This window comes from Euprymna scolopes, chromosome 29 (genome assembly GCF_053919585.1).
Source record: "Euprymna scolopes isolate OS-2025 chromosome 29, ASM5391958v1, whole genome shotgun sequence".
NCBI classification, from domain to species: domain Eukaryota; kingdom Metazoa; phylum Mollusca; class Cephalopoda; order Sepiida; family Sepiolidae; genus Euprymna; species Euprymna scolopes.
Window position 1 is genome coordinate 28,086,803 of NC_136510.1, and position 8,924 is coordinate 28,095,726.

Genomic DNA, 8,924 nt, shown 5'->3' on the forward strand with positions numbered 1-8,924 from the left:
TCGCAAGATTGTCTCGCCACGTCTTACTCACACTATGACGAATGCATTTGCAACCATTTTTAACCGAAGAATAAATTTTACACTACATTTAAAACCGTTATGCATGGATTCATTATGGGCGCATTAATAGTTTTAACTAAACAGTATATCTTTAATAAAAAAGCATAGTTTTCAAGTGTTTACCATTTATTTATGGATTCTGTTGTGTTTTGCCTGCTTGTGTGTATGTATTTACACGTTCGAGATTTATTTCCAACGAAATGTAAAATGTCCTAAATCAAAAGACCTACACATCAACATTTCATTTTAAACAGTTACATGTGTATACAGACACATACTCAGTAAATTTGGGGTCTGACATACAGATGACACCATAATAAAACAACCCATACGGTTTTTATATATATAATTTTTAGCGCGGCTGTAGCCGAGATTGAACTCACCCCACGAGTTTGTAGTGTAATTCAAATCTTGTCGGTAGCTGAATACTTGATGCTTCGCCATCAAGGGTATCTTTTTTTATCGTGACGCCATCACTAGATGCGGTACCTACTACGGCCTAGCTGAGTTCCATCTACCCTCGAGAGAAGGATAGACCGCGCCAGTTTCCCAACCTGGTATTTTACCTCGTGGTATATACAGCGCCTCGCCTTCCCAAATAGTCACCCATCTAGTACTGGTCAGGCTCAACGTTGCTTAACTTCGGTGATCTGGCGGGAACCGGTGTGTCAACGTGACTGTGCCGTATATATAATACTAACCTTAAAACAGAACGAGCCTAACATACAAATGACGTCATTAATAAAATATCTATACGATTTTAATCAAGTACTAACCTTCAAATGGCACAAGCCTAACATACACATTCTGATGAGAAAAATACTGGTCAAGCAAAGCAATAGTTTGATAAGTGTTATTCGAATTTTGTTATGTGGGATAAGAACGGTTAAGCGGTCATATGCGGATTTGAAATGCAGTTAAATACACACATTTTTTTGAAAATAAATAAATAATTGTTATAATTCTTTTTCTATCCTTTGCAAATGATTCACATTTTAGTATGCTGTTATAGATGATAACGACTACCAGTTGTCAAAATTTCAGCTTTTCACAGTTGTTATTTCTAACAAATATTAGGTTCTATAATTTTGTCCTTTAGTTTTGGGCGCTACTATATATATATATATATATATATATATAAGTGAACGTGTCTCTGTGTATGTGTGTGTCTGTGTCTGTGTCTGTGTACATTTCCCTACGCAATAACTCTGTAAATTTTTAGTCTACAGACTCGAAATTTGATGTACAGGGTACTGAGATTTGGGAAAATCGATGTGATCCATTTTGGGTCAGAAATTTGGCGATTAAGGGGTCAAAGTTCAACGATGTGACCTTTGAGAACTCTACCAAACTCCTCCGACAATTCTAGGTCTACACACTTGAAATTTTAGATATAGGATCGTTGAACATGGATCTAACTTAATAACTTGAGTTGAGCACCAAACAATAAATGTTAAGGGGTCATAATAGGGGTCAAAGTTTTTAAAAAATTGACTGCTTTTTTTTTCTTTTTTTTTTGCTCAACATACACCTCCAAATACCCGGGCACCCATGCTAGTATATATATATATATATATATATATATATATATATATATATATATATATATATATATATATATATATAAATTACAGGGTACCCCAATAAAATGTATAGTCTCTTTAAATAATCATAAAATCAACATTTATTGAGAAAAGAAAGGTTTTATGAATCAAAATTCAACGAACAAATATAAAAACCAGTCAATTATCGAAAGTGTTCAATGTGGTGGCCATTGTGGTCCATGCACAGCTAACAACGCTCATCAATTGAATCCAAAATTTTGTAACTCCTGGCTTAAGAGTCCTAGAGTGGATGAAACGCGGAATATTCAGTGTAGCTTAATCGCCATATACATTTTATAACTTACTATATATATATATATATATATATATATATATATATATATATATATATATATATATATATATATATATATATAAGCGAGATAAGACACTGATAGAATTCAGATGAAAAATCCTGATAGATATTACTTAAAGTAATACGTTTAAGGAGATCCTAGCCAAAACAGAAAAGCTCAATAGTGTTGAAAATCCATGTATTAAGGAAATTAAAATAACCCCTTCTATATATTCCTTTTGTCAAACAATAAATTCTTAAATTGAATATATGTCTCTATATGTTGTTTTTTTTTTTCAGAATTTAAAATTTAACCTCGAAACTTATACATACATTTATATATATATATATATATATATATATATATATATATATATATATATAATTGTCCATTTGCGAAGTTCGTTCAAAAAATAAGATCTACTATTTTTTTAACTCAATAACTAAAACGTTGAAGAGCTACGAAGATGGGAGTTGTATCATTAAAACGAGCAACCTTTTGTACTCCAGAATTTATTTTTCTACATAGTCACCACTATTCTCAATGCATTTTTTACGCCTTGATCCAGAGCTCACTTTGTTACTTACATCTCTGTCGCTATTCTGAAAAAAAAAAAACAAAAAAAAACGAATCAATCTCCAAACTGTGCCAACACCAACTGCGTCGGCGTCGTAAACAGTCAACAGACGCCACTGACTGTTGATCGGTTCAATTATTTCTTCACTAAGAAATTCAATGACGCATCTCTGCTTCTGACAGACGTCTATGACATTGGTTGCTTTGTAGAAGTCTTACACCATAAATATCTACAACAGAGAGATGAAACTTTCAAGACATAAATACATAAGTTCAGTTATCATAACAATGCAATTTGCAATCTCCTCTGGTCCATTCTGGCGGAATAAAAATGTAGGAGGCTTTACTTTTGAAAAGTTCCTCGTAGTATTTTGCTCGAATTAACGTATATAAGTTCCGTTTTCCCTGGTCTTTTTTTACCCCAGAAAGTATGACTTCGTTCAGCGTTGACAGACTATGGATACCCACTGAAGAGTCCGCAATAAATGAATGAATAAATAATATCATTTCGTAATTAGCAGTGGCCACATTAAAGAAATACTTCAACGGATTACAAGCACTACAAAAGTTTTATTATTTTGTGCAAGGAGGTTCTGAAATCTCGACATTATATTTATTATTTCAGGCTATTCGGAGATAATGGCTTCTTGAGCTAAAATGCACTAAACATTGACGTTATTGGTTTTTCCTTTCTCTTCGCAAAACTTTTTCCTGATATGGAAAGTCCAAAATAAAACTAACCTCTACAAAACTACCAAACCAAACATCATAAATAAATACTTAAATGTATAAAGGATATGAAAAATAACAACGTCAACAAAATGACCGGATTTCGCACAAATAATCCAAAAATGTTTGATATACTGTAAAACAAAACGACCAAACCAAATTAAACCAATTATATTCATGGCTAGAACCTACTCCAAATCTTGTCTCATCACGAAGATAGAGTTTGAAACGCCGTCATTTTTTTATAATGTGAGAAAAACGCAGCCCCTCCAACTTTATGAATTGTGTGAAAAATAAAATTTGTTTCAGTCGAGAATGATTTTTTCTTCACTGACCAAGCCCAGAACAGATACTACACTGTAATGTATTTATTTATACTGTAATGTGTTTATTTCTGAAACGTTCTTTTGTGCATGGGTTCACACATGTAAGAAAGAGACTCATTTTATCTTAACTGATTAGTTACCTTTCTTAAGTATACATAGGTGAAGGGCATTTCGTTCTTGGCAATTATTAAAGTTTTCCTTTCAGCTACTACAGCATTATGGCAACCCAATCTCTCGCACGTTCCGTAGACAAACTGAACTGAAAACTTTTGTTTCTCTCAACGTGACGCCATAGGTCAATGTCCTAACGTCTGTTTGTCTTTACTCTAGTTTTGAGCTATCTGACCTCACCTAACCTTACACTACATCTCTTCATGTCTCTTTTGTGGGAACTCGTTTATTTCCCAAACATTGTATTACCTCGTCATGTATGTAATTCGACTATTGGTAAGATTAACACTAGCTGATGTAATCTGTATCCGACATAGGGCTACCCATTATGTAACACTACTCAAAAGGCCAAGGAATTAGGTTTCTTTTTTGTGTGTGACTCGTCACAGCATCGCACGATATGATCTTGGGATAGGGAGAACTTTTCCACTAAACTTCCGGTTGCCCCTTCCGATATTAAAGTATTTTTTATTTTCTAAATAATAACGTTATAAAAAAACATTTTTAACAAGGGGAAACGGAAACTTCTTTTAGTTATTCTGTACTTCTACATAACAATTTAATAAACCAAAGATACCGTAAAAATTCAATTAAAAACGAAGCAACAACCGGAAGTGAAGTGAAAACTTGAATCGTAAAGACAACCAAGCATTGCTTCTACACTTGCTTTTCCTGAAGGTCTACAAGTTCTTTCGTAAGTCCGAGTTATTTTCTCCCATCTCAACGGCATTTACATGATGCATAACGAAGGCTGTGTTTGAATGGCAAAGTTCGAGTGACACTTTTAAGGGTCAAAGGTGACCCCCCCCAAACTAAAGTCGTGAAACCTCGTGACTCTCAGACACCGATTTTCTATCCCTTGTCCTATCTATATTTCAAGTAGGAAATACGTCTTTAGAGCGCCTTCCTCAACGAGGAGGATCGTGAACATTGTAACTATATGTAATGAGAAAAGCTGGGAGGTGACGGTGGTCACGAACAGATCATATGGGTGTTCCAAGTTCAAATTCAGTTCGTTCCACAAAAATCACTTTCACTTAGGATGTTGGCAACCTTCACCTGCTCCCTCTCGTAAGTACACGATGTCTTTATAAAAAGAGTTCTGACTAGAAAAATATCGGGGAAACCAATGTTAACAATAGAATCTTCCGATTAATACGAGTAGATGATGATGATGATGATGATGATGATGATGATGATGACGATGATGCGAGTTATCTATCTATATATCTGTCTATCTGTCTCTATCTCGCACATACGAAAGTTACCAGGCTCTGTGATTTTTATACGCATAGCGTTGACCCTAACTCCTGGACACTGTGTCAGACATGAAAGTTCATCTCTCTGATGTATTATACATACTCGTATCCCTAAAAACATATAGAACCTAGTATTTCCAAATGGCAACCAGGCTCAGCGTTGCGTAATATCGGTGATCTAACGAAAACTGGTATGTCAAAGCGATTGGTTCGTATATACCATTTGTAGTAAACTATTATTAAAAACTAAACCTCGGCGTCCGAGTCATTGTATCCAGAGGGAAGTTTATACTTTTATAACGGTATTAACAAATAGATATTCGATATATATAATTCTTAGTATTCATTCGTAACAAATCGGCAATCTCCGGGACTTTACGGCATTAAATTGCTTAACTTTCTCATGGTGTCATCTGCTAAAATGTCGCCGATAAGTGGCATCATTAACATGACTTGGATTAGTCATTTGAAAAAGTCGGTAATTATTCTTGGCCGACAGTAATCCAGGCGTCAATTTGTATCTCTTTTATATATTTTTATATTTTATTTTTATATTTCGCATTTATTTGTAGGAAAACATATTCAGCACTTTCTTGTTCTTCTTCTTCTTCTTCTTCTTCTTCTTCTTCTTATTATTATTATTATTATTATTATTATTATTATTTTCATCATTTATGTCGTCTTATTCCGCTTTCTTCTCCGACTTCTTATATCTATTCATCTTTTTCCTTTTTGTTTTCCTTTTCGTTTTCCTTTTCGTTTTCCTCTTCTTCTTCTTTTTTATTGTTTCTCCTCATTCTCCCCTCCCCTTCTTCTTCTCCTCCTCCTCCTCCTCCTCATCTTCTTCTTCTTCTTCTTCTTCTTCTTCTTCTTCTTCTTCTTCTTCTTCTTCTTCTTCTAGTTTATTCTTTCTCTTCCTTCAATTATTCTCTCTTTCATCCACACCTCTTCATCATCTTCCTCCCTACACTTTTTCTTCTTTGTCATTTTTTCCATCTTGTTATTGTTCTTTAGGTTTCTAATTATTTTCAACCTTCCTCTTCTTCTTTTTTATCTTCTTCTTCTTCTTCTTGTTATTATTATTATTATTATTATTATTATTATTATTGGCTCACATGGAGCTTTCCCACAAGTCAACAGACGATCTGATTGGAGACCTGTCGTGTTCTCTGGAAGCTGAGTGACAACAAGTCTCCCCAGACGTCCAGCTCTCTCCACCTCCTTCGATAGCATCGCAACAGCCTCTTACCATTGATTTCTCACTGGTAGTGGCCATTGGTTTATACTGGAATTTGAGTGGCACTAAGCCTCCCCAAGATCCCAGTTCTCTTCGCGCTTGTCCAGCGGAGGTCTGGCCAGCGCTCTCTCCTCGGTCTTTCCATCCTCCTTGATCCTTCTCGGCTCTTTCGTATCACTTTTCTATTGGGGGGGGCGGTGATGAAACAATGGGGGTATGCATGATGGGGGTGTAGAACTTGTAGATATGCAGCTTCGGTGTTCTTCATTCCCTATCACGCTTCTTCGTTGTATTGTCTTCTTGGGTTATTCTCCACATTCTAGGGTTTTCCTTAATATTTCAGCCGTTTTCATTATCGTTAGGCGTTGTATTTTTGCAGCTATTCCTCTGATTCACATTTCTGCCATTTTTTCAAAGTTTTTCGGAATTGTTCTACTATTATCGGCACTATTTTGATTTTCTTCATCATCCAAATCCCTTTTAACTCTCTGGCTATCTCTGTGTATTTGCTTCGTTTCTCCTTCTCTTTCATACTTACCCTGTGGTCAGCTGGGATAGCAAAGTCAACGATTTGAAAGGATTTCTCTTTCTTGTTAATTATTACGACATCTGGTCTTCTTGCTTGGATGGGTTTGTCCGTCTGTATGTCCATGTCCCATAGGATTTCATGGTTCTCGTTTTCGAATGCTGTTGCGGGTTAATGCTTGTACCATTTTTCTGTACGCTCAAAATACAGCCGTTTGCACAATTCCCAGTGCACCGCCCTCCCCACTTGGTCATGCCTGTTTTTGTATTCCTTTTGGGCAAGTTTGCTGCATTCACTTACTATATGGTTTATCGTTTCGTCTCTTTGTCCACAGTCTGCATTTGCTGTTTTCTTGTGTTCTATCGATCCTTGCTTTGATATGGTTTGTTCTTATCGAGTTATCTTGTGCTGCAGTTATTACAGATTCAGTTTTTCGGTTTATATGTCCTTTTCGCATCTATGTCCAGATGTTTTCGTTATTCTCATCTTTTGTAATTCTTATGAATCTTCCGTGGAGTTGTTTCTCTTCCCATTTCTCTTTTCTCGTTTTGTCATTTGTCTCTCTGTTTTCTGTTTTTCAGTGGCTCTTGCTGCCATAATTATCCTTTCAGTGTTTTGCATTATGTATTTTTCTAGTTCTTTTTTTGATGTCCTTTACACAGTTTTCTATACAGATCAGTCCTCTTCCGCCGTCTTTCCTTTTCACGTAGAGTCTGTCAATATCGTCCTTTGGATGTAGTGCATTATGCATGGTCATGAGTTTCCTGGTTTTCTGGTCGAGCTGTATCAGTTCTTCTTTTGTCCACCCTATAAACTGTCCAGAGTATCTTATTAGTGATACTGACCATGTATTTGTACTTTTTATTAGGTTTCTGCTATATAATTTCGTTTCCAAGAATTTTCTTGTTCTCCTGAGGTATTCCTTTCCAATTTTCTCTTTCATTTCTGTTGCTCTGATGGTGTCCGCTTCCAGAATTCCCAAGTATTTATAGTCGTCTTGTTCTCTTAGTGCCCTCATTTCTGTTTGGTTGGGTAATTCCATGCCTTCTGTCGTTTCCAGTTTTCCCTTTCTTATAACTAGTAGTGCGCACTTTTCCATTCCAAATTCCATTTGGATATCTTGGCTGAAGATCCTAGTAGTGTTAATTAGTGTCTCTAGCTCCTTTTCGGTCCTTGGAAAACGTTTCAAATCGTCCATGTACATCAGGTGGTTCATTTTTTCCTCTGTATTGGGGAACTTATATCCGGCTTGGCACTTTCTCAGAATACTATTCAAGGGCATCATGGCTATGATGAACAGTAACGGTGATAATGAGTCTCCTTGGAAGATGCCTCTTTGTGTGTTAATTTCTGTTATGTGTTGTCCATCAGCTGTCAGTTCCAGTCTCCATATTTTCATTGCATTTTCTATTAAGTCGGTGGTCCCGCTTGGTATTTTATACATTTTACGGCATTCTATCATCCATGCTTGGAGGATCCTGTCGTATGCTTTTTTGTAGTCGATCCATGCCATTGCTAGATTCTTTCTTCTCCCTTTTACCTCCTTTAGGATCTTTTGATCTATATATAGCAGATCATGTGTTCCTCTTTTCCCTTTTTGGCATCCTTTCTGTTCCTCGGGGATGAGTCCACGGTTATTCAGGGAGTGGTAGATTTGTTCCCTCTAATTCCAATCTCTCCCATTTTTTTTTCAAAGTTTTTCGGTATCATTTATAGTGCTCCTACTATTAGTGGCGTTATCTTGACTGCCTTCATTTTCCAGGTCCTTTTGAATTCTCTGGTCAGTTCCGTGTATTTGTTCTGCTTCTCAGTCTTCTTTATCTTCATTCTGTAGACTGCTGGAACGGAAAAATCTTTGTTTTGTTATTTTCTTTCCTGTTAACTATTATGGCATCCGGTTTTCTTGCTTAAAAGGGTTTATCCGTTTGTATATCCATGTCCCATAGGATTTTGTAGCTTTCTTTTTCCAGTACTGCTGCCGGTTTGTGCGTTCAAGATGCAATTGCTCGCATAAATGCCAATGTACTGCCTCCCCTACTTGATCGTGTCTATTTTTATATTCTTTCTTTTTGGCTAGTTTGCTGCATTCACTTATTACGTGGTTTATTGTTTCGTCTCTTTGTCTGCAGAGTCTGCATTT

The 8,924-nt window shown here is 36.0% G+C and overlaps 1 pseudogene; it reads right to left on the reverse strand.

Annotated features, from left to right (window-relative positions):
- Window positions 1-633: 633 nt before the first annotated feature.
- LOC145252884 (5S ribosomal RNA) lies at window positions 634-750 on the reverse strand (annotated as a pseudogene).
- Between the last annotated feature and the right edge of the window lie 8,174 nt (window positions 751-8,924).